Source organism: Bos indicus x Bos taurus, chromosome 1 (assembly GCF_003369695.1).
Source record: "Bos indicus x Bos taurus breed Angus x Brahman F1 hybrid chromosome 1, Bos_hybrid_MaternalHap_v2.0, whole genome shotgun sequence".
NCBI classification, from domain to species: domain Eukaryota; kingdom Metazoa; phylum Chordata; class Mammalia; order Artiodactyla; family Bovidae; genus Bos; species Bos indicus x Bos taurus.
The window spans coordinates 129253041-129276991 of NC_040076.1; the positions used below are offsets into that span (position 1 = coordinate 129253041).

Genomic DNA, 23951 nt, shown 5'->3' on the forward strand with positions numbered 1-23951 from the left:
CTTTGGGGCCCCGCTCCACATGGAGATTCTTTAAACTGCCCACTTGGGCAGGCCCTAGGATTTACCTATATTCTCCCATTCCCCACTCAGCATCAACAGGGAGCCTTAAGATCCTGAAACAAAAGCCAGCACTGTGCCCCATGCCTATGTCCACACTCTTCATTCAGTTTCAATCTCTGATTCCTTACTTTCTTGCCAGCTCAGTAGTATAATTTTAAAAACATTTTATCTGATATATTGTTGTTTTCATCTGAAAAGTTGTTCAGGACATTTAAGGCATCATTGGGACTCCCGGGCAGTCCAGTGGTTAGGACTCCATGCTTCCACTGCAGTGGGCACAAGTTTGATTCCTGGTTGGGGAACTAAGATCTCTCAAGCCACAGAGCAGCCAAAAAAAAAAAAAAAAAAAGGCATCACTGCTTCAGAAATGAGACCTCCACAGACATTTTGGGTAAAATATAAAACATTCCCTGTCTCAAAGATGGATTTAAGCAAATTTGGGCTGCTGGCAAATATTTTTCTAAAATACCACTTTCCCTTCTCTTTCTTCTTTTCAGTAACTCTCCCCGATACTTAATTCTCATTGTTGCTCTTTCCCTCCCCTTGATAGAAATGAATGAATAAACTACTGCTAATGTATTAATGACTTAAAACAGTTGATCCCCATCCCTTGGAATATCACAGATCACACTTACTATGTAACATATTAGGAAGAATCTTAAATTTTTTCTTCCTTAAAGATTTACAATCTGATTTATTTGTTTATTTATTTAGGGGGACTTTCACTGCTTTTTTTCAATTAATTTACTTTAATTGGAGGCTAATTACTTTACAATATTGTAGTGGTTTTTGCCATACATTGACATGAATCAGCCATGGGTATACACGTGTCCCCCATCTTGAACCCCCCTCCCATCTCCCTCCCCATCCCATCCCTCTGGGTTGTCCCAGTGCATCAGCTTTGAGTGCCCTGTTTCATGCACTGAACTTGAACTGGTGACCTATTTCACATATGGTAATATACATGTTTCAGTGCTATTCTCTCACATCATCCCACTCTCACCTTCTCCCACAGAGTCCAAAAGTCTGTTCTATATGATTTATTTTTAATTGAAGAAAATTGTTTCACAATATTGTGTTGGCCTCTGCCATACAACAACATAAGTCAGCCATAGATATACATGTGTCCCCTCCCTCCCACCCCTTTAAGCTGTCACAGAGCCCCAGTTTGAGTTCCCTGAGTCATATAGCAAATACCATTGGTTATCTATTTTACACATGGCAATGGCACCCCACTCCAGTACTCTTGCCTGGAAAATCCCCCTGGTAGGCTGCAGTCCATGGGGTCGCTAAGAGTCAGACATGACCAAGTGACTTCACTTTCACTTTTCACTTTCATGCATTGGAGAAGGAAATGACAACCCACTCCAGTGTTCTTGCCTGGAGAATCCCAGGGACGGGGAGCCTGGTGGGCTGCCATCTATGGGGTCGCACAGAGTTGGACACGACTGAGGTGACTTAGCAGCAGCAGCAGCAGCAGTGTATATGCTTCCATGTTCCTCTCTCCATTTGTCCCACCTGGAGAGGACACAGTTTGAGTGAAGGAGTGACTCTGATTTCCATTCCAGAATACTGTCAGTCAGGGACTCCCCACACACACACTCCCCTCCCCCTGCCCATAGGCATAAAGACCACTCCCTTGAGAGAGCCCCCTCTGTACTCTAGAGACCAGGCTGTACAAGGCAGGTCAAGGATGCATATGTTCAGCTGTGAGATGGGCAGCCACACTCACAGGTTCCTAGGGGCATGCAGACCCCTCACCCAGCAGACCCACCATGGCCATGGAAGGATGCACATTAGCACAGCAGATCTTGCCAAAGCTGCCAGCACGGTGAATGCTGAGCTCACAGCAGGTGGCTTTTCACAAACCCGTGTACACAGCCTGCTCTCCTCCCCCAGCTCTGACCAGCGCTTCCCATCCTCTTGCTCCTGGCAGGGCCGGGGGGCATCAGAGAGGTAGAGTGACTGATGGATGCAGGAAGAAAAATGGATTCTAGTGTTCTCAGCATGGAGAGCTTTTAACTCTAGCTTCTGAGTCCTGCTTAAAGTACATGTGTCAATGTGAGAGCCAGGGAGAATGTACGAGGCCCTCACATGGCCTCTGATCCACACAGTGATGAGAGCCCCCAGTATTCTCTGCCCATCCCTGCGGGGAGCTGCCCTCTCATCCACCCTGGCTTCCTATACGAGGCAAATTTGCGGGTCCCAGACAATCTGCTCCTTCCCCAGTAGGAGGGATCCAGGGATGTAATCTTGGCAGACTTCCAGCATTCCCTTAAGAGACTTTAGCACTTCCTCTACATGCACTGAAGCTGCTCTATTTATATATTGCTGCATAATGAACCACCCCCAAACTTAGTGGCTTATAACAGCAATTATCATTAATTTTGCTTATGAATATGCAATATAGGTAGAGCTTGGTGGGGAAAGTTCATATTTGCTCACCAGCTGGGGCAACTCAACAAGGGCTGGAGGATCCACGTCCAAGATAACCTTCAAGGCTGGAAAGTCACTGCCACCTACTGGCTGGGGCTTCCTCATGGCATGGTGGCTGGGTTCAAAGAATAAATGTTCCCAAATGTCCAGGCAGAGACCACAAGACTTCCTATGATCTAGCCTCAGAAGTCCAGGACATCATCTCTGCTGAATCCTCAGTCACTAATGGCCAACCCAGACTCAAGGGAAAGGCAGTTAGACACCACTCTCAATTAGAACAGTAAGAAATGATAACCCTGTATGCGAGACAGCAAAAGAGACACAGATGTATTGAACAGTCTTTTGGACTCTGTGGGAGAGGGCGAGGGCAGGAATGATATGGGAGAATGGCATTGAAACATGTAAATTATCATATGTGAAACCAATCGCCAGTCCAGGTTGGATGCATGAGACAGGGTGCTCGGGGCTGGGGCACTGGGATGACCCAGAGGGATGGGAGGTGGGAGGTGGGTTCAGGATGGGGAACACATGTACACCCATGGTGGATTCAAGTCAATGTATGGCAAAACCAATACAATATTGTAAAGTAAAATAACTAAAATAACTAAATTATTTTTAAAAATAAAAAAAAGAACAGTAAGAAAGAAGATGTAGCCATCTTTAATTTACTACACAAGTCTGGGTGATGAGGACTGTTTCAGAATTTCAGTGTGAGTGTGTGTGTGACAGAGAGAGAGAGAGAGAGAGAGAGAGAGAATTGGGAATAGGCAATCATTTATTCATTTCTTCAACAAGCACTTTTGAGCATCTCCACAGGGTCATTCAAGACATGTCCACACTCTCCAGGAGCTCCCAGTCATGTGGGAGAAGCAGATATGGATGGATGAACGTGGATATTTATCCATTCAATCTACATTGTTTGAGCACCTATTAAGCACTAGGCCTGGTGCTGGGGTACAGGGTGACCAAGTTGGGCAGGCCCTATCCTTACAAAGGTCACAGTTTGTCAGAGCAGATAGACTTAAAGGCTGTTATTTCAGTGAGTATTGTGAGGGCTTGGAGCAGAGCTGCACGGGGCAGGGATGGTCTCTGGCAGGCAGGTGTGCTGCTGTCTTGCTGGGAAAGTGGCGTTCAGCAGAATCCTTCAGTAGGCGTCTATGCAGTTGAAGTGGGGGAAGCAAGTGGGTTGCTGGTAGGGGGGACCATCCACATGAAGGCTCATGTGCAAGAAGGGGTGAGAAGCTCTTCAGGGCTTCAGAGATGTTCAGTGTGGTGTGTGCTTGCATGTGTACAGACTGTATATGCCTGGGTGTATATATCCATGTGTGTGCACAAGGGAAGTATGTGAGAGTCTGTGTGTGTAAGTGTGCATGTAAGTGCATGCATGTGTGGGTTTGGAGGAACACCAGGACCTCCTCCCCTGCACCTGGCCTAAGATGAGAAGTGTGCCCACTCTGCTGAGGTCTAGGGAACAGCACTCCCACTCTGCTGCCATACATCTCAGGGCACCCATGGCCCATCTCTTTTTACACTCTGGCCTGTAGTGGACAGATGCCACTAGCTCCCCTCTCAGGCACCTGTTGACATGCCATGATTGGCATGTAGCATGGAAAAGGAGAGGCAAGCTCTGGGCCCAGCCTCAAGGTGACCAGTCCACCTTCTCCTCCAGCCTGCTGGAAGACCTTGGGACCTCCCACCTCCTCCACCTCTCACCACCTCCTGGAGCTGAATCTGACCCCAACTCATGGAAGTGACCATGCCTCTGATCAGACTGGCCTGCCAGTGGCAGCCTGGACCAGACCTTGTGCATCTCTGGGCTACAGAATTCTCCATTTTGAGAGAGGAGAACCCACCCTGTGAAGAAGAGGCTCATTCCCATGTGAGTCAGGCAACTCTACCCCAAAGTCATGTATATAAAAGCTCTTCAAGACCCATTCTCTAGTTTCAGGTCTATATCCCCCTTGTGAGTGGGGTGAGGAGCTAGAAAGGGGTAGGCAGAGGAGGTGGGAAGGTGAGGCACGAGGCTGGGTCTTCCTGGGTTCAGTCTGGTAGATGGCCCCAAGAGAAAGCTGTCCCAGTCCCACGTTTCCACTTCACTTACTCCTCAGCAGCACATCAGGGTGAGAAAGAAGAGGGGATAGATAATAATCAGAGTAGTAATAACAGTCTCAAAACTGTTCTAATCATTTTTCTTTTTTTGCCCTTCTATTACCCTACAGGCATTGTCTTTCTGTCTGGACTTGGTTCAACTGCATGTTGATCACATGATCAATAGCAAAAGTTAACATGACTTTCACTAAATAAAAGTTTCTCTCTCACACAAAAGAAACTCAGCATCAGGCAGCCTAGGTCTGATTAAAATGACTTCATAAAGTTGGCAGGGACCCAGGCTCCCTCCAGTTCACTGCTCTGCAATCATCTTCATGTCCAAAGATGGCTGCTAGAGCTCCAGCCATCACATCTGTAAACAAGGCAGCTCTTTAAGTTGTTGTTGTTAAAAAAAAAAAAAAAAGAATTTACTGAGGTATAATTTATCTAAAATAAAATGCATATATGTTAAATAGTTTTGTAAATTCTGACAAATTTAAATACCCATGTAATCACCACTGCAATTAAGACATACAACATTCCCATCTCCCTAGAGGGCTTCCCTGGGTGGCTCAGATGGTAAAGAATATGCCTGCAATATAGGGGATCTGGGTTCAATCCCTAGGTTAGGAAGATCCCCTGGAGAAGGAAATAGCAACCCACTCCAGTATTCTTCCCTGGAGAACTCCCTCAGACAAAGGAGCTTGGTGGGTTACAGTCCATGGGGCCAAACACAACTGAGCAATGAACACTTTCACTTTCACCTCCCTAGAAAGTTCTCTCATGTTCCTGTAGTCAGTGTCCCCTTTGACATTTCCTGTTTTAGAACTTTATACAAATGCAGTAATTTACTATTTACTCTTCTGTGTCTGAATTCTTTCACTCAGCATAGTGCTTTTGCGGTTTACCCATGTTGTTGTTTATATCAGTGGTTTGTTCCTTTTTATTACTGAGTGGTAGTCCACAGTATGAATGGTCCATTGTTTATTCACATGCTGGTAGACATTTGCTTCTTTCTTCTCCATCCTTTTTAGGAGACTTTCTAGAAGTTCCATGTAACATTTCCTTTGGATTTCAAAACAGTCACATGGCCACACCTAGAAGTACAGCTCTTTAGTTGGGTGGAAGTGGGATTTTTTTCTAGGAGGAAGAGGGGGTGGATGTTGATGACAGGAGTGGGCTCATTTGACTGACTGAGAAACCAAGATCCAAAGAAGCAGTGATTCCCCTAAGGTCACCTAGGTCCTCATGACACAGGTGGGTCAAAGCTCCAGATTTAGGGCCTTTTCAATCTGTCCAAGAAGACCACTTCACATCTAGCAGGTATTCCCCATTGGCCAATGCCCACAGAGTCTGGGGCATGGGGTGAGAGTACCATGAAGGAGCTAGCTGGTGTCAGGGAAAAGGGATTAACACTGATGTCAGGGAGCATTTAACTGGGCATTCACTAACCACCAGGCCCACATAACGGTAAAGCCATCCAGTAAGCTAGTCACTCCCGTTAGCCCCATTTCTCAGATGAGTAAACCACATTTAGAGAGGTTAAGCAACTTGTCTGGGGTCACACAGCTAGCAAATGGCATTGATAGGTTCTAGACCTTCAGTTCTGTCAAAGGCGGGATCCAACCACCGAGAGAAATATCCTTTCCAAGAGGTAGAGGAGGTTCTATCTTAGACCTGTAAACAAACAGCCCGTCCAGAGGCCTGCCTATGGGCCTCAGGGGCCTGCCACAGACTCCTACGCTCCTAATTCACTCAGGACCTTTTCTCATAACTCTGCTTTCCTCCATTTCATGCCTATAACGTATTAACATAAACAACGGTGCTGACAGCAGCTCAGTTCTAACTGGCTCATGCTGGAATCTGACTGATGATTTTCATCAGGGAAAAAGACTAAACAGGTTAAGATGATTAAATTTTCTTAAACCTACAGCTAAGCCTAATCAAAGCCATTTGTGCAGAGGTGTGTGTGTGTTTTCCTTTGCTGGAAGGTTGATTGGCAGTTTAGAATAGATGAGAATGACTGCTGGGGGAACTGAGTTAAAATAAAGCATTTTCCACAACTTCCAGACATGAGTACAGCCCACTTCCACTTCCCTGTCTAGGCTGGAAATATCATTTTCCCTGAGAAACGTCTGATGATGAAAATGAAATTCAGAGTCTACATTTCATCCTCTCCCTGTTTTCCCCCTCAAGTTGAATCCTTTTATAATTAGAGCTGTCTGTGTTGAAGGACCAGGGAAAGGCCATAGCTTCCTCATTTCCAGGAGCTGGAAGGGTAGGCAGCCTCCCACACAGCCTGCCCATATCGTCTTTGGCAAAGCCTTTCCCCTCTCTGGGCCCTGGCCACCCTGTCTATACAATGGGGAGGCTAGCCCTCAGGATCTCCTGTTTTTGATGCCCAAGCAGTGGAGGAGGGGCACAGCAACCAGCAAAATCAACCCCCTTCTGTATGATGTTCTTTGTCACGCAAAGTTCTTAAGAGGGCTTACTAATTATGTCATAACCTACCTGGATACTGAAGGGCCTGAATGGGCCACAGGGTCCACATAGGTGACGCAGAGAGAAGGAGCCTCTGATTGTGGTTCTAAGACATTACTGGCTGAACGTTTCACAGTCTATAACATCAGACATCAAAACATTAACCACCCCATCTATCCACTGGGAATGCTTCTGTAGGTGCTTACAGACACCCACTCTCAGCACAGTATAGCTTCCTAAGGATGGCTGTGCACCCCCTGACCTCTTCAACCCCTTTCTCAGTGCCCCCTAAGCTGTTCTCCTCATAGTCACATACTGCTCAGCTTCCCTTGTCCCAGAAGGCAGGTCCTGTCAAGAAAGTTTGAGTCCTGGTACCTCCCTCTGCATTCACATGGCCCACAGGAAACTCTCATGTGAGGCTGCTATACTGCCACTGCCCCTCCCCCCACCTCCATGGGCCCCTCCAGCTAACCTTCAAGTCCTTGGGAAAAAGGCAGCAGTCTCCATGTTCAAAATCATCCCCCAACTCCAGGGGATGTATGCCATAATCAATCTCGCTGCCTTCCCTTTGCTTCATGAAGCAAAATAGCCTATGGGTTTCTGAAGCTTGGCAAATATTTCGCCAGGGCCTGGTGTTGGACTTTCGCTCCGACAGCTCATTCCTAACTTCTGTAAGTACTTCTGAAGCCCTATTAACCTGTTTAGGGAGGGCACTCCCACTGCCCCCATGGAGTAGTAGACAGGACACAAAAACTCCTGAGTTCCTTTCAGATCTAGATGCTCTTTTACATAGGCTGGAGGCAGATAATGAAGGTGAGTGTTCACGGGACCATTTCTGCTACCTTTCAGTAATCTGCACAGGTGTGACTCCCATCTTACCTTGTAATGTATTTTTTTCAACTTTGGGACTTAAATCAATCTTCTAAAACATATTATATTACATAGTTTTGAGGGTATTTTCCAGTACTTTTTCCTGGAAAAAGAAAAGCAAACTAAACCCAAAGCAAGCAGACGGAACTAAAGACAGTGAAGACAGAGATTAGAAAAACAATAGAAAAAAATCAACAATCCAAAAGTTAATCTTTGAAAAGATCAACAAAATTGGCAAACTTTTAGCTAGCCAGGCCAAGAAAAAAAGGGAGAAAGCTCAAATAACTAAAATCAGAAATGAAAGAGGAGACATCACTAACAGGTTACCTTACAGAAATAAAAAGGACTCTAAGTAAATACTACAAATGACCATATGCCAACAAATTAGATAATTTTATTGAAACAAATTCCTAGAAAGACAACTATCCAAACTGACCCAAGAAGAAATAGAAATCTGAATGCTGCTAAGTCACTTCAGTCATGTCTGACTCTGTGCGACCCCATAGACGGCAGCCAACCAGGCTCCCCCATCCCTGGGATTCTCAAGGCAAGAACACTGGAGTGGGTTGCCATTTCCTTCTCCAATGCATGAAAGTGAAAAGTGAAAGTGAAGTCTCTCAGTCATGTCCGACTCTTAGCGACCCCATGGACTGCAGCCTACCAGGCTCCTCCGCCCATGGGATTTTCCAGGCAAGAGTACTGGAGTGGGGTGCCACTGCCTTCTGAATAGACTATAACAAAAAAAGAGAGTTAATCATTTTAAAACTTCTCACAAAGAAACATCCAGCTGCAGATGGCTTCGCTGGTGCATTCTACCAATTACTGAAAGAATAATTAATATCAATCCTTCACAAAATCTTCCAAAAATAGAAGAGGCAGAAACATTTTCCAATTATGTGAGACTAGAATTTCCTCCGGAGAAGGCAGTGGCACCCCACTCCAGTACTCTTGCCTGGAAAATCCCAGGGGCAGAGGAGCCTGGTAGGCTGCAGTCCACGCGGTCACTAAGAGTCAAACACGACTGAGCAACTTCACTTTCACTTTTCACTTTCATGCCTTGGAAATGCATGAAATGCATTCCCACTCCAGTGTTCTTGCCTGGAGAATCCCAGGGACAGGGGAGCCTGGTGGGCTTCAGTCTATGGGGTCGCACAGAGTTGGACATGACTGAAGCAACTTAGCAGCAGCAGCAGCAGAATTTCCTCAATACCAAAACCAAGTTTTCACAAGAAAACTATAAATCACTATCTCTTATGAATACAGATCCAAAATCTCTCAACAGAACACTAGCAAACTGAATCTAGCAACAAATAAAAAGAATTATACATGACAATCAAGCAGAATTTATTCCAGGAAAACGAAGTTAAATATGTCAAAATCAATGAATGTAACACACCATATTAATATGGTTCAGTTCAGTTGCTCAGTCGTGTCCCACTCGCTGCGACCCCATGAACCACAGAACTCCAGGCCTCCCTGTCCATCACCAACTCCTGGAGTCCATCCAAACCCATGTCCATTGAGTTGGTGATGCCATCCAACCGTCTCATCCTCTGTCGTCCCCTTCTCCTCCTGCCCTCAATCTTTCCCAGCATCAGGGTCTTTGCTAATGAGTCAGCTCTTCGCATCAGATGGCCAAAGTATTGGAGTTTCAGCTTCAACATTAGTCCTACCAATGAACACTCAGGACTGATCTCCTTTAGGATGGAGTGGTTGGATCTCCTTGCAGTCCAAGGGACTCTCAAGAGTCTTCTCCAACACCACAGTCCAAAAGCATCAATTCTTCAGCACTCAGCCTTCTTCACAGTCCAACACTCACATCCATACATGACTAATGGAAAAACCATAGCCTTGACTAGACGGACCTTTGTTGGCGAAGTAATATCTCTGCGTTTTAATATGCTGTCTAGGTGGGTCATAACTTTCCTTCCAAGGAGTAAGCGTCTTTTAATTTCATGGCTGCAATCACCATCTGCAGTGATTTTGGAGCCCAGAAAAATAAAGTCAGCCACTGCTTCCACTGTTTCCCCATCTATTTGCCATGAAGTAATGGGACCAGATGCCATGATCTCAGTTTTCTGAATGTTGAGCTTTAAGCCAACTTTTTCACTCTCTTCTTTCACTTTCATCAAGAGGTTTTTTAGTTCCTCTTCACTTTCTGCCATAAAGGTGGTGTCATCTGCATATCTGAGGTTACTGATATTTCCCCTGGCAATCTTGATTCCAGCTTGTGCTTCTTCCAGTCCAGCGTTTCTCATGATGTACTCTGCATATAAGTTAAATAAGCAGGGTGACAATATACAGCCTTGATGTACTCCTTTTCCTATTTGGAACCAGTCTGTTCCAAATAAATAAGTTCCATATACAGTTCTAACTGTTGTTTCCTGACCTGCATATAGGTTTCTCAAGAGGCAGGTCAAGTGTTCTGGTATTCCCTTCTCTTTCAGAATTTTCACAGTTTATTGTGATCCACACAGTCAAAGGCTTTGGCATAGTCAATAAAGCAGAAATAGATGTTTTTTTGGAACTCTCTTGCTTTTCCATGATCCAGCAGATGTTGGCAATTTGATCTGTGGTTCCTCTGCCTATTCTAAAACCAGCTGAACATCTGGAAGTTCATGGCTCACATATTGCTGAAGCCTGGCTTGGAGAGAGGACCAAATTTAAAACACACACACACACACACACACACACACACACACACGACTATTCAACAGACACAGAAAAAGGATTTGGTAAAATCCAAAAGTGAGGGGACAAAAAAGGTGATCTAGGCAGAGAAAATAATCTAAAAAGTCACAAGGGAAAAAGTTTTATTGAGGAGATACACTAGAAGTAAAGGAGATATTTTCAGAAAGGAGATGAGAGGGCCAATCTATAGAGAATCTTAAAATCCAGTTTAAAGGATCAAGCGGGGACCCATGAGGGTTTCGAGTAGAACTCTGACATAATGCAAGTGGCATTCTAGTAAGCTAATCTAGACCAAATTAATCAATGATAAATTTGCATACACCAGTGTGACTCTAAGGTACAGAACAATAATCACAAACATTTTCTGAAGGATGAGTTGCAATCTAATTAAGTCCCAGAGAGGATCCATGCTTTGAGGCTGGAAGGATATATAAGTTTCAAGGCCCTCTTTAGAAAAGGGAAATAAAATTACAAATCAAAATTAGGTACAAAAATGAATTTATATTTAAAATGAACAAAGTAATTACAGTATGTTCATGGGCTACTCCAAGCCATCGGATACAAGCCAGAGTGATGAGGGAGGAATCTTAACCAAGGCCGTTATTATATCTAACTTCTGGAAACTGTACAAACACATATCAAAATGAAAACACACTGTATGGGATCCCCACAAGTGAGACAACCTGGAGCTTGAACCTCCTCTGCCTTCTGGTGAATCTGCCCACAAGTGTGCTGCAGCCAGTGTGTATGGGCTCCTGAGAAGTAGCTACTAGCACCCAGCTTAACATTGAGTGATGTCGGGGTGGTAGCTTGTGATCAGCCTTGGTGGGAGTATTTATATTCGTGAAAGAGAAAGTCACTCAGTCCTGTCTGACTCTTTGCAACCCCATTGACTATACAGTCCATGGAATTCTCCAGGCCAGAATACTGGAGTGGGTAGCCATTCCCTTCTCCAGGGGATCTTCCCAACCCAGGGATCGAATCCAGGTCTCCTGCATTGCTGGTGGATTCTTTACCAGCTGAGCCACCAGAGAAGCCCAAGAATACTAGAGTGGTTAGCCTATTCCTTCTCCAGGGGATCTTCCCGACCCAGGAATAGAGTTGGGGTCTCCCGCATTGCAGGCAGATTCTTTACCAGCTGAACTACCAGGGAAGCTCATTTACACCAGAGAAATGGCCAAATGCTACAAATTAGAGCATCTCCCCATCCCCAGAAAGTTGCTGTTAAACATTTCCCAGCACTCCACTGAATCTACTTCTATTTATAGGTAAAGTATATATCCAGTTCTGGTCCTTGGCACAAACTCTCTGTCACTGGCCATCATAGCTGGACTATTCAGAGGTCAGAGTCATTAGATTTAATATCAGGAGAGATCTCAGAGCCTTCTGTTTGTGCAGACTACTCACCGCACTGTAGCCCCTTCACTCTCTCATCTTCTCTGTCCCTCACCCACAGAACACCCCAAGGCAGCCCCATCAGCATTACCATGTGGGTGAAATGAGAACACTTCAGATCAGAAGTGTGAGCTTTTTCTCTAGGGCCAATAAGATCAAGGAGACAGGATCACAGGGGAAGGAGACTCTTTAAGCTTCTGGCCTTGGATTCCTGCATGACAATGATCTAAAATTGAACCATGCCCTGACCCATCATAACAATGCCATGGCCCTATGCGTGAGGTGACCTGTGTCTCCTGGATTAGGTGCCATTTCCGGCCTTCAGCACTGTCAGAGCAGTGAGGCCCTAAGTTTCCACCTCTGTGCCCATATCTCCTCTCATTTTCCCTAAATATGCTCACCTCCAGTTCTAAGGAGCCCCTCGTTCCAATATGATGGGCTAAGGAAAGGAGGCCGTGCTCCCCTCCCTGTGGTCTCCACAGTTCACAGGCTTTGACCCTCTCCCTACTCTCCATCCCTCTCCACAGAGAGAGGCCTCAGGTTTTACCGGGCCTCCATACAGCCAGTCTTTTCCATCCTTCCTCTGGACCTGCAGGCCCATTTCACAGTTAGGGAAACTGAGGCTCAGAAGTCAGAAGTCACACTGAGGCCTGTCTGACTCCAATGTCCATGCCCTTTCCATTTTACTAAGTTGCCTCTTAAACAGATATGAATTCTGTTTCCTGCCAGCATGGAGCCAGATCTCTATGTAGAAAGCATTCCCAACCTCACCACAGGGTCCAGAATGCCCACAATTCCCAGGGTGGTCACCCACAGCTTTAGGGCTGTGGGATGAATAGGTGGGAAGGAGACGGGCTTCCCAAGTGGTACAGTGGTAAAAAATCTGCCTGATAATGCAACAGATGCAAGAGACATGGGTTCAAACCCTGGGTCAGGAAGTTCCCCTGGAGGAGGGCAAGGAAACCCACTCCAGTATTCTTGCCTGGAAAACTCCATGGAGAGAGGAGCCTGGAGGGCTACAGGCCATGGGGTCACAAAGAGTCAGACGTGGCTGAGCGCATGCACGCACGCGCACACACACACACATACACACAACCACACACACATGAATAAGCAGGAGAGCACACAGGATAAAGACAAGGAAGAAAAGGGGTTAGGTAGGAATAGGGAAGTGTCCTGGGTTTGTAGCCTGAAGACATAAATGAATGGTACTCAGTGGGCCATATCTGGTTCCTGCCCATCTCTAGGGATGCTCACATCTAGGTGTGTGCAGCATCTATCAGCCTGAGCTATGACTACCTGTGAGTACAGCTTCCGAGGACCCTTTGAGAATAAGCACTCAATACTAGCAGCAGAGGGGCTTCTCTGGTGGTTCAGTGGTTAAGAATCAATCTTCCAATGCAGGGGACATGGGTTCCATTCCTGGTCAGAGAACTAAGCTCCCACATGCCGTGGGGTAACTAAGCCCACAGACTGCAACAAAAAGATCTCACATGCTGCGACAAAGATCCCGTGTGCCACAACTAAGACCTGACATAGCCAAAATTAAAATTAAAAACATTTTTTAAAAATATCAGTGGTTAAGGGACTGTGTTTTGAGCCAAAAGATGTAGGTTTGAATCCTGTCTCCACTACTAACTAGCCATAGGACCAAGGGGAAGTCACCTAGCCTCTCTGAGGTTCAGTGTCCCTCCCTGTAACATGGAGACAATAGAAGCACACACCTCATGGGTTATCAGGGGGGTGAAGGGAGATAATGCACATAAAGTGCTTAATAGCTGGCATAAAGGACCCATGCTGCTGCTGCTAAGTCTCTTCAGTCGTGTCCAACTCTGTGCGAGCCCATAGACGGCAGCCAACCAGGCTCCTCCGTCCCTGGGATTCTCCAGGCAAGAACACTGGAGTGGGTTGCCATTTCCTTCTCCAATGCATGAAAGTGAAAAGTGAAAGTGCAGTTGCTCAGTCGTGTTCGACTCTTCGCCACCCCATGGACTGCAGCCTACCAGGCTCCTCCACCCACGGGATTTTCCAGGCAAGAGTACTAGAGTGGGGTGTCATTGCCTTCTCCAAAAGAAGCCATACACAATGGTTATTACTATTATCATTAAGCAAGGAGTATACCTGACAAATGTTTGCTGGCTGAATGAACAGCAGTTATCCAGCAAGCCAGGAAGGAGAGGCCAGCTCACATGGCTATGACTTCCAGGTGAGGTCATGGCACACAAGCCCAAACTCCCAGCTCAGCCTGGTCAACTTACTTAACCCCTGTGCTTCAGTCTCCTCATCTGTAAAATAGAGTCAATAACAGTATCTAAGATAGAATCCACCTGCCATGTGTGAGACCTGGGCTCGAACCCTGGGTTGGGAAGATCCCCTGGAGAAGGGCATGGTAACCCACTCCAGTATTCTTGCCTGGAGAATCCCAATGGACAGAGGAGCCTGGTGGGCTATAGTCCATGGGGTTGCAAAGAGTCAGACATGAGCAACTAAGCACATCAACTAACAAGATAGAAAGATAGATAGGAAGGCAGATAGATATAAACACGTACAGACGGAATATTTTTAAGGATTAAATTAATTAACATTTGTAAAGAACTGAGAACAGTGCTTGGCACATTTCAAGTGCTATTCAGTGTGAGATACTGCTGTGACCCAGGTGTCAGCCTATGGCTATCGGCCAAGACGACACTGGGCCTCGAGACAGAATTACTCCCTCCAGAAACTTTGTCCCCATACAGGTCTCCCACAGCTGCCAGACCTCTGTCATCCATACCACTGGCCCTACCACTCACCCTGCTCAGATTTCCAATTATTTGTCCTGTTTTGAATTCAAGTGGGATATTAGTGGCGAGTCTGGCTTTATTAATGGCGGTGTCTTTAGTGTGATCGACTTTCTCCTTCACTCCTCGCTCTCACTCTAAGAAGCTCTGTTTCCTTTAATTAAGCCCCGTGCTAAGTGCTGAGCAGGTGACGTGGGTCTGGAAAGGCCTTTGTTCTGGGCTTAGGCGCTTTCTCATGGGCTGGAGATTGGAGAGACAGTGCGCTGCAGCCTTTGAAGTCTGACATCCATCCCCACAATCAGAGGAGTGGGACAGTGTGGAGAGCCAGACCCAAGAGGCAGGAGCCCGGCTCTCTCCCCAGTCTGCCTCCTTAGATCTGTGAAGTGGGGGTGGGGTGCAGGAGAGTGTCTCTGCTTCTGCTCCCAGCACCATGACACTTGGCATCTACTGAGGATTAGAAGATGACAAGAAAACAGGAGTTTCAATAGCCAAAGATATCCGAACGGATGTGAGGCTTAACGAAAGCAGCTCAAACGTTGCATTACCCAGCCTGGGGTTGAATCCTAGCCCTGCTGTGCCTTGACAAGTTGCTCAGGCATACTGAGCCTCAACTGCCTTCTCTGTATAATGGGGTGATGGAATCTACCTCATACAGAGAGCATTCAGGAGCCACCTTAACGCGACCTCTGCTGTGCAACAAGTTTCCTGTTTGAAGGACACCGTTATTTCCAGTCTCCCCTGTCCTGCAGGGCTGCCAGCACCTCTGCTTCTCCTGATCACCAAGACAGAATTAATCCTACTGTTCTTTGCACATGTCTCTGTGCCTTTCGCGGATGGATGCATGCACATATCATCACATGCATCCCACACTCTATCAAATGATGGTGACGTGTCTGTTTTTCCAGCCACAACCTGCTTCTTTACCATCTCTGGCAGCTGAGTGAAGAGGGAGGCAGGCTCTGTAAACAGTAGGCACTGGAAGACTGAACCAGGTGAGTTGAGCCCTATTCATTGTCCAGTAAGCCATCACCACAGGTGCCAAGCAGACTCTCTCACCTAGGTGAGACAGACCTGCACTTGTTGTAGGGCTTTAAGCCTTTCTAAGCACCATTAGAAAAATGAGAGCCAAGGTGGGTGATTCACTGTTAAGTGAAGACACAGAGGTTGAGTGTAAAGCCCCCAGCACAGAAATACCAAAGAAATGTCTCAAAATTGGTTTTGATGCCACAAAGGACTCGGATAATAAATGCCAGGGTGAACACGACTGTCTCATGAAGACAAGCATTGGCACCTGTGTGCCCTCCCTCACTGTGTGGTGGGAAAGCTCCATCACCCTCAGCTGGCTCCCAAACGCCCACAGGTGTCCCCAGACAACCACTGCCTGAGTCCACCTGATCTCCCAGCTGAGAGACCTGCTACAGAGTGGACAGGACGAGAGAGCCAGACCTCTGTCAGGTGCTGAAGAGCAGCTCTGGACCCTCTTTCCCAGAGTTCTGGGGCAAAGGGCCTCAATGCTCCTTATTCCGATTGGCACTGCCACCAAGTTCACCATTCATCCCGTCACCCTCCCCTAGTGGCCCTTCTCACTGCCTCCACGAAGTCCTGCCCAGTCTTTTATCTCTCGCCCGCTCCTGCACCAGAGGCTTCTGGAGCCCTGTGGTTGTAGTGATTCTCCACGGCACATGGTATTTCTTCCTCTCAACCCCAGAGGGCAGTTTGGCACAGCTTCTCTTACCTTCCCTCCAAGATTGTGAGCTCCCCGGGGCTAGGTCTGCTCCGATTCTTCTGTGTGTCCCCACCACCTAGAAGAGCCAACACAGAGCAGGCCGTTGGGGAAAAGCCAGAAAAACTGGCTTCAGTCACAGAACTATGTCCAGAAATATTCTTTCGGTTTTGGTTTTGATAGTCTACAAATTTCATTCAGTTCCGAAAGTGCTTACTCGTCTAGAAGTGCCTAGACATCAGTCCTGTGCCTACTGTGCAAGTTAGAATGATAGGTTTCTGTAAAAGACCGAGACTCAAACTGGCAAAACAAATGAAAGGAGGTAGGTTCTGGACTAAAGTGTGTGTGAGTCACCCACCGCTGGATTCGGGTGCTTGACTGCGGATCTTCTACGTTCCTCTCTCCATTTCCTATGGTATTGGCTTCACTTTCAGGGGAGCTAATTCCACAGAATGACCAGATGGCCACCAAGAGCTTCAGCTTTTGATTCTACCACTTTAGCAATTCCAGATAACTTAAAACTCTCGTAATAGCTAAGAGTAGCTGCCATCCAAGGAGGCCTCTCATTGGCCCAGCATGGACCCGCCCCTGAACAAATCACTGTGGCTGTTGGGAGTGGTTCTCTTGATTGGCCACATCTGCATCACGTGCCCACCCGCTGCTGGGAGGACCCTGGTCTGCCCTGCCCACGTGGACTGAAACTCGGATGGGCAGTTTCCCCAGGGGAAATCAGGTTACTCTTTCCATAAGGAGAAAGGACCATTGTCAGGCAAAAGCAATTATTACTCACCAGAGTGCCTACATTAAATAAGGCAAGTAAAGTAACAAGTCTAGATTGCAAATTAACATCCAAAAAACTTTAGGAAAGAGCACACGAGGCAAAAATAAATAAATAAATAAAAAGCCAAGCTAATGAAAGTCTAAATAAGAGCCAGCTCTATCTAATGGAAGCCTGATCGTGTGTCACAGACCTTCAGAATCGTTGGAACTGAAGTGAAAGCAGGCTGGAGCAGTCGGGAAGGCTTCCTGGAAGAAGAGGTGGGGCTTAAAGGACTGGCAGGCCCAAGATAAACAGGGGATGCTGCTGGCCTTCCATGTCCTAGGAGGACACTGAGCTGTCGCAGGACTGTGCTGGGGCCGGGGAGGGAAGGTGGGTGGATGAAGGGTTAGAAGGGATGTAGAGGGCTGGAGAGCCTCGGCCCCTCCAATGGGCTTGGCTCCACCCACAGGACCTGGGCCAGCGAGATCAAAATCTAATTTACCCATTAGACGCGTTTCTTCTGTACAAATCAAATCACGAGCTATTTTTCCACATCGTAAATATTGTTTTAAACTCTTGCTCATAGGCAATTAGATTACAAGCATCGCCTGGTGAGCTATACGCCAGTGTGTTTGGCGGGCCTCTGGTTGCTTTGCGAGCGCTTTCCTTTTGAAATGTTTCCCAATGATTTTTAAAGGTCTTTGAAATCCTCTCCCTTACTGATGCGTGAGGGCTCTTGTCTATGGCCATTAATCTCCATAACAGCCCAAGAGAGACTGTCTCATCTGTGTTCATTTCCAAACGGCTTCGTTGAACTCCACACCCTCCTTATTTCTCCCTGTGGAGAAATAAGTTCCGTCACTCCTCACTCACTAGCTCTGTCCCTCCCCGACCCCAACCCCACCCCCTATCTTTGTGTGCCCAGGGAAGTACAGACCTGAGCATCAGCCCACAGGAGACCTTCATTCCAGCGCCAAGACCTTCACTCATTTTGAGCAAGTTAGTCCACTTATCTTCCCTGACCTCAGTTTGACTTCTGTAGAATGGGTTTTGGTGGTGGTGTTCAGTCGCTAAGTCATGTCCAACTCTTTGGGAATCTAGTGGGCTGTTGAAGGCAGGCTCCTCTATCCATGGGATTTCCCAGGTAGGAATACTGGAGTGGGTTGCCATTTCCTTCTCCAGGGGATCTTCCCCACCCAGGGCTCAAACCCTCACCTTCTGTATTGGCAGGTGTATTCTTTACCACTGAGTCATCAGGGAAGTGTAGTATGGAGTTAATTCTTGCCTAACCCTGCTGCTGCTAAGTCGCTTCAGCCGTGCTGAATCTGTGCGACCCTATAGACAGTAGCCCACCAGGCTCTTCCATCCCTGGGATTCTTCAGGCAAGAACATTGGAGTGGGTTGCCATTTCCTTCTCCATGCCTAACCGTGCTGCTGCTACTGCTGCTAAGTCGCTTCAATCATGTCTGACTCTGTGCGACCCCATAGATGGCAGCCCACCAGGCTCCCCTGTCCCTGGGATAGCCTAACCCTAGTGGCCCCTTTTTCTTCTTTGCTGGCCTTACTAAGCTTGCACAGCTGACTAGGCTTTTGTTCTTTCTTTTCTCACCAGTGCTTCCTTCCTTTTCAGACCAGCCCCTCAACCTTTTATATGCCTTCCACCTTGGCTCCTCTTGGGCTCTGCCCCAGGGGTGGGTGCTCCTTCCTTGAGACCCACATAACCCCAGCCTGACCTGGCTGAGCTCCCAGCCACCTCCTCCAGAAGTGCAGCGCGATGACCTTGGCCCTCTGTTATCTATCTCTTTTCTGGACATCCACCCCATGCTGCTGCTGCTGCTGCTAAGTCGCTTCAGTTGTGTCCGACTCTGTGTGACCCCATAGACGGCAGCGCACCAGGCTCCCCCGTCCCTGGGATTCTCCAGGCAAGAACACTGGAGTGGGTTGCCATTTCCTTCTCCAATGCATGAAAGTGAAAAGTGAAAGTGAAGTCGCTCAGTCATGTCCGACCCTCAGCAACCCCATGGACTACAGCCTACCAGGCTCCTCTGGCCATGGGCCATGCAACACAGTTTAGTTCCTGATGATAGGAATAGCTATAACCACCTTTTACTGAGCACCTACTATGTGCCAGGCACAATGGTAGAGACTATGTACACTACACCTTTCAGTCTTCCCAACAGTCCTGCACTGTATGTGTTATTATTCCTATTAGGAAACTGAGGTTCAGAGAGGTAAAGTACCATCCCTAGTTCACACAATCTATAATGGCTGAGCCAGAAGTTTCTGCCTAAGAAGAATGATCTTGTACTGACCTTCTGCTGTGTCAGGCAGGGGCTGCGCCTCCTGTAATCCCAACAGCACCCATAATGAAGTAGGTAGTGTTACCCTTGTTTCATAGAAGAGAAAACAAAGTGGCATCTCCCATCTGTAACTCCTCAGCTGGAGTGAGAGTCAAAGTCAAATCTGCTGACTCCTCCTTCTCCTATCCTCCCCCCAAACCACACAGAGCCCCAGAGGTGTAGTTGCCTTGTTCCCAGATGGGAAGACAGCCCCACCTCCCAAGCTACTGGCCAACCCTCCCAGAGACAGTGCACCCTCTCTGAGCTGGGAGGTCAGAAGCCCACACTCACAGAGAAGGGTCCAGAGAGCATGACAAAATGTGCAATCTCTTCCAAAGGGCTTTTCCTTCCTTCCTCCCTTCCTTCCATATCTACTTAAGGAGCAGGACTCTGGACAAGGGTGTATCCAGTTCTGTGTCTCTCCATGTTTCAGAAGGACAAAGTTCTATCTCCCAGCCAAGAGCTTTCTGGGGAAGTGCTCCCAGGGCTGCAGTTCTCCCGGAGAAGATGTGCCTGAGAGGCAGCAGTGACACTGACACCGTGAGGCCGTACACCAGTGGGCCAGGCTGGGGACAGAGTCCGGGGGCTCCCCAGCCCCTGCACCGAATGGAGGGACAGGAACAAGGGTTTCCACAGTAGTATCTGTCCCCAGGGAATGTCAGCCCAGTCCTGAGAGGGCGGATGGTCTGGACTTTGTGGGCTTTGTAAAGTTGTGAAAGCAATAAAGGGCCTCCCCCGCCCTGCTAGTTCATGGGTCTCCCGTGTCCCTGGTGGGGCCCCTCTGTGTGCCTGAGTTTGCAAGATGACCTCCTTGTAGCAAAGGCAGCCTCTTCCCAAAGGTCTGACTCTCGCTACCCCGTTTATCCCTCCCCGAAGTTGCTTTTCCTAGGCTGAGCTTTGACCTCCACTAAAGGGCACTATGAGAAGCTGCCTCATGGAACCTCCTTTGGTCACGGTTGAGGGATGTTGTTCCTGAGGGTAACACAGATCACATCATCTCATCCTCACAATACTGATTTCCAACAGTCCTCTCAATCCCAACATCAGGAGCTCATAATTTTTAATTTAGTGGAAATTATGAATCCTATGGGCTTCCCAGGTAATGCTAGTGGTAAAGAACCCACCTGCCAATGAAGGAGACATAAGAGACTTGGGTTTGATCCTTGGGAAGATTGGCTCCATTTCTCTCCAATTAGAATCAGAAAACACCAGAACTGAAAGGCATTGTTTAGATAGCATCTAGTCCAGCCCCTCTATTTTGCTCATGGGACGCTGGAGGACCAGGAAGGGAAAGGGTCTGGACTGTGGTTGCATAGCCATCTAAGAGCCTTCATGACTCCAGCTAAGACCTCTCTCCTCAACTCCAGACTCATCTCTGACTTCCCACCTGACACATCCAGTTAGGTGGCTCAAATTGAGCATGTCTTGGTCTTTCCTTCAGACTGTTGCCTGATGCAGTCTTTCTGCCTCTCTTGTTAATGTGAACTCTACATTTCCAATTGCAAAAATTGAAAAATTTGGCATCCTTAACTTACTCTCCCCCTTTCTTCTTCTTCTCTAATTCTCCTTCCCCCTCCTTCTCCTCTTCCCTCTCCTTTTTATTCTCCCTCTGTCCCTCTCTCTTTCTTTCTCTCCCCTCCCCCCAATCACCACATTCGGTCTATGATCAGATCCTATCATCCAGATTTTCACCACTTGTCACCCCCTGGCTCAGGCCACCATCTCCTCTTGCCTGAGTTGTCTCCTCACTGTTTCTTTTGCTTTTGCCCTCAGCCCCTCGATCTATTCTGAACATGAAAACCAGAGTGGAAACATAAGTTGCCCTCTAATACCTAGATAGCATATTAAAAAGCAGAGACATTACTTTGCCAACAAAGGTCCATCTAGTCAAGGCTATGGTTTTTCCAGTGGTCATGTATGGATGTAAGAGTTGGACTGTGAAGAAAGCTGAGAGCTGAAGAATTGATGCTTTTGAACTGTGGTGTTGGAGAAGACTATTGAGAGTCCCTTGGACTGCAAGGAGATCCAACCAGTCCATCCTAAAGGAGATAAGTCCTGGATGTTCATTGGAAGGACTGACACTGAGGCTGAAACTCCAATACTTTGGCCACCTCATGCAAAGAGTTGACTCACTGGAAAAGACTCTGATGCTGGGAGGGATAGGGGGCAGGAGAAGAAGGGGACGACAGAGGATGAGATGGCTGGATGGCATCACCGACTCGAAGGACATGAGTTTGAGTGAACTCCGGGAGTTGGTGATGGACAGGGAGGCCTGGCGTGCTGTGATTCATGGGGTTGCAAAGAGTTGGATACGACTGAGCGACTGAACTGACTGAACTGAATAGCTTCCAGTTTTGCTCAGGAAAATGCAGAGTCCTCTTTATGATCCACAGACCCTCTATGATTTGCTCTCTGCTTCCCTCACCTCTCTGACCTTATCTTGTACCCTTCTCCCCTCATCCACTCCCCTCCAGCCAAACCTGCTCCTCTTGATATCTCCCCTTTACATCGGCTGTTCCCGCTGACAGATGTTCTTCCCCCAACATCCACAGGGCTAGCTCCTCACTTATTCTAGGTCTTTACTCAGAATTTACCCTCTTATCTCATATATATGGTAACACAATTTTCAACAAGCATCCCAAGACCATTCAGTGAGGAAAGGGCAGTCTTTTCAACCAATGACGCTAGGAGAGCTGGACATCCACCTGCAAGAGAATGAAGTTGGACTGTGACCTTACATCATATATTAAAAGTAACCCAAAATGGATCAAAGACCTAAGCCTAAGAGCTAAAACCATAAAACAGAAGAAAGTGAGAGAAAAGCTTCATGATGTTGAATTTGGCAATGATCTCTTGGATATGACACCAAAAGCACAAGCAATAACAACAACAAAAAAAAAACGATTAACTGGACTTGATCAAAATTTAACACTTTTGTGCATCAAAAGACACTATCAGTTGAGTGAAAAGATAGCCCATAGAATGGGAGAAAATATTTGCAAGTACATATCTAATATGGGATTAATGCCCAGAATATATAAAGAATTCCTAAAACTCTGCAATAAAAAAAGCAAACAACATAAAATGAGCAAACAGCTTGAATAGACATTTCTCCAAAGAAAATATGTGTGCCAATGAGCACACAAAAGATGTTCAATATCATTAATCATTAAGGAATGCAAACCAAAGCCACAAAACCTACTTCATACCCATCAGGATGCCTCTCATATAAATACACACATATTTTATAAAATTTATAAACTTCTAATATAGATATACATATATATTGTATATGTAAGTAAGTGATAGTCATTCAGTTCAACTCTTTGTGACCTCATGGACTGTAGCCCGCCAGGCTCTTCTGTCTATGGGATTTTTCAGGCAAGAATATTGGAGTGGGTTGTTGTTTTCTCCTCTAGGGGATCTTCCTGACTCAAAGATCAAACTGTCTCCTGTGGCTCCTGCATTAGCAGGCAGACTCTTTACCACTGAGCCACCTGGGAAGCCCCATAAGACCATGAAAAGAAAGAAAAATGAAAGTGAACAGTCATGTCTGACTCTTTGCGACCCCATGGACACCAGGCTCCTCCGTCCATGGGATTTTCTAGGCAAGGGTACTGGAGTGGGTTGCGATTTCCTTCTCCATGGAAACTTCCCGACCCAGGGATCGAACCCAGGTCTCCCACATTGTAGACAGACGCTTTACCATCTGAGCCACCAAAGAAGTCCATACGACCATATGACCAAGCAATTCTGCTTCCAGCTATATACACAAAAGAACTAAGATCAGGGACTCAGAGAGTTATTTGTACTCTCATGTTCATAGCAGCAGTATTCTCAGTAGCCAGAGGCGGAAGCAATTCAAATGTCCATTGTTAGATAACTAGATAAAAAAAAAAAATGTGGTGTATCCACACCATGGAATAAGAGTTACTATTTAATGGGTACAGAGTTTCAGCATAAGGTGATGAAAAAGTTCTGGAGATGGATGGTGGTACCATGTAAATGTACTGGATGCCACTGAACTGCACACTTAAAATAGTTAAAATTTTATTTTAGGTATATTTTACCTCAACAAACCAAATACATTCTAAAAATTACCTCCTCACCGAGGCACTCCCTGGCCACTCTCTCTAAAATTTCTACTCCTCCCCTGACAGGATATTTCACATCTCCTTTCCCTGCTTTATTTTTTCTTCTTAGTGCTTATGACTATCAAATAATTACCATTTTGACCTCTTTTGTTGTTTACTGCTACCTCCCCCACCCCATCAGAAACTACTAGCATATAAGCTCAGTGTAGGCAGAGATGTTTGTCTGTTTACTGA

General features: G+C 46.7%; 1 long non-coding RNA gene across 1 annotated transcript; it reads right to left on the minus strand.

The window, feature by feature from the left end:
• Positions 1-1538: 1538 nt before the first annotated feature.
• On the minus strand, positions 1539-17044 carry LOC113899180. The gene is made up of 3 exons (XR_003512856.1): positions 16883-17044; positions 16537-16603; positions 1539-1578 (listed from the first exon to the last, which is right to left on the minus strand). It is a non-coding gene; the product is annotated as an uncharacterized LOC113899180 (long non-coding RNA).
• Positions 17045-23951: the final 6907 nt, after the last annotated feature.